Here is a 2,282-nt window from a genome sequence, read left to right as displayed (position 1 = left end):
GCGTTGCAGGGGAGGGGAGGGGGCAGCGGCTGAGGCTAAGGACGGGGCGAGATAGATAGAGGGATGGTGTTCTTAGACGCTCCCTTCCCTTCCATCAATCACTTCTAAAAATCCAAAAATGAGGTCAAACGCGTCCCCCATGAATGTTTCTTTAATTTCACGGCGTAGGAACATTTTCAAACTTCCACCAGTCATACAACTACCCATGGAAATGCCCACAAATCCTACGAAAGCCTTGTTAAATGTTGTTTGCGGGGGAGGCGGTGGCTGAGTCGACAGAGTAACAGCACCGCGTTCAGGAGGACGCGAGTTCAATCCCCGCCCGGTGCCACCAAGCTGGGATTTTTCAGCCGCCGCCGAGTGGCTTAAAACTACCCACATGCTGTCCAGAAGACCGCCTATCAACCCGGACTCTAGATTCTAGGATTAAAGATGAGCTCCGGGAGGGCAGCATGAGCCAATGCAAGATGGCGCCACTATAAACACTCGCCTTCGCCAGAACGGGCTGGGCCGACCATCAGGTCCCACCGGGAAGAAGCCTTGGGCCAAACATCAGGCCCCACCGGGAAGAAGCCTACCGGCGCTATAGGCCGCGACGTAAAAAAAAAAATGTGCTTGGGCTCCGAAAGGCTTGGTAATATGATCGGTATTCTTAAACGTTCCCTTCCTTAACATAAAGCATATCTAAAGAGGCCAAAAAAGAGTGCTTCCTCACGCTCATGGTGCAGAAACTTTGTCAGACTACCACCAGGGTCATAAAACTATCCCTGGAAATGCCCACAAATCCCACGAAAGCCTTGTCAAATGTATGTGCTTGGGCAACGAAAGGTTTAAGAACATGACCCAAAGAGCGTTGGTGGCGGCGAGGGGGCGTGGAAGGCGGGGACCGAGGCATCAGCAGGGACGTCCTCGAGTGTGTTAGGGAAGTGTACCCGAGAAGCAAGTTTAAACACACGAGAAAACTTCTTTCACACGGGAAAAAAGTTATATATGTTAGCAGCACGAGCGAGTGACTGCCAGGAAGGAAATTACTGAAGTGCAAATAATAAAGTATCGAAAAAAAGATTACAGAAAAGTTATAAATGTCCACGGCACGAGCGAGTGACTACCAGGAAGGAAACTGTTAGTGGAAAATAATATTAAGTGTCGAAGAAAATGAGATTAGTACGAAAAGGCACCCGATAAGAGAAAAAACAAAACAAATATATTACAAATGTCTACAGAACGACCTACGACGAGAGGCAAATTCTGTTAACTGTTAAAGTACAAGAAAACGAAAAGAGAAAGGAAAAAAAACTCGTGATTAATAGCCCAAAAAACGGAGCAAAAAAACACGGCAATAAATCACAAATGTCTATAGAACTACCGACGACAGGAGACAAATTCTATTAACTGTTAAAGTGCAAGAAAACAAAGAGGGAAATGAAAAAAAAAAAAACGTGATTAATAGTCCAGAAACAGAAGAAAAACAAAACAAAAATATATTACAAAATGTCTATGGAACTACCGACGACAGGAGGCAAATTCTACTAACTGTTAAACGGAAAGAAAACGGAAAGCGGACAATATTAATCACGGACCGGGAACAATTGACGCCCCACTCTTAGTACTATCAAAAGGCAGCCAAATAGCACACCAGGGAGGGTAATGTTTAATCAGAAAATGTGTCACAGTACGAAAAGTCTAGTGGACAGAGGTGGACGGGAAATAGGACAGACTCAACATGTAGTGCAGAGGGAAGCAAGTAATATGTAGCTGGTGCGGGCCATAGCGGGACACACACACACACACACACACACACACACACAGCGGCAGCCTCAGGTCGGTATTGCCAGACGCTTCCACCTCTAACATCAACGATTTCCAAAGGCGAAAAAGGAAATCAGTCGGGTTCTAAATTTCTAAGGAGTGTTTTTTTAGGGTCATGGTACAGAAGAAGGGTCAAACTACCACCAGGGTCATAAAACAACATTTCGAAATGCCCACAGCTCCCACGAAAGCCTTGTCAAATGAGTGTTTCTTTAGGTTCATGGTGCAGAAGAAGGGTCAGACTACCACCAGGATGATAAAACAATACCCCTGGAAATGCCCTCAACTCCCACGAAAGCCTTGTCAAATGAGTGTTTCTTTAGGTTCATGGTGCAGAAGAAGGGTCAGACTACCACCAGGATGATAAAACAATACCCCTGGAAATGCCCTCAACTCCCACGAAAGCCTTGTCAAATGAGTGTTTCTTTAAGTTCATGGTACAGAAGAAAGGTCAAATTACCACCAGGGTCATA

The sequence above is a fragment of the Eriocheir sinensis genome, unplaced genomic scaffold, assembly GCF_024679095.1.
Source record: "Eriocheir sinensis breed Jianghai 21 unplaced genomic scaffold, ASM2467909v1 Scaffold586, whole genome shotgun sequence".
Taxonomy (NCBI): domain Eukaryota; kingdom Metazoa; phylum Arthropoda; class Malacostraca; order Decapoda; family Varunidae; genus Eriocheir; species Eriocheir sinensis.
This window is presented reverse-complemented; position numbering follows the sequence as displayed.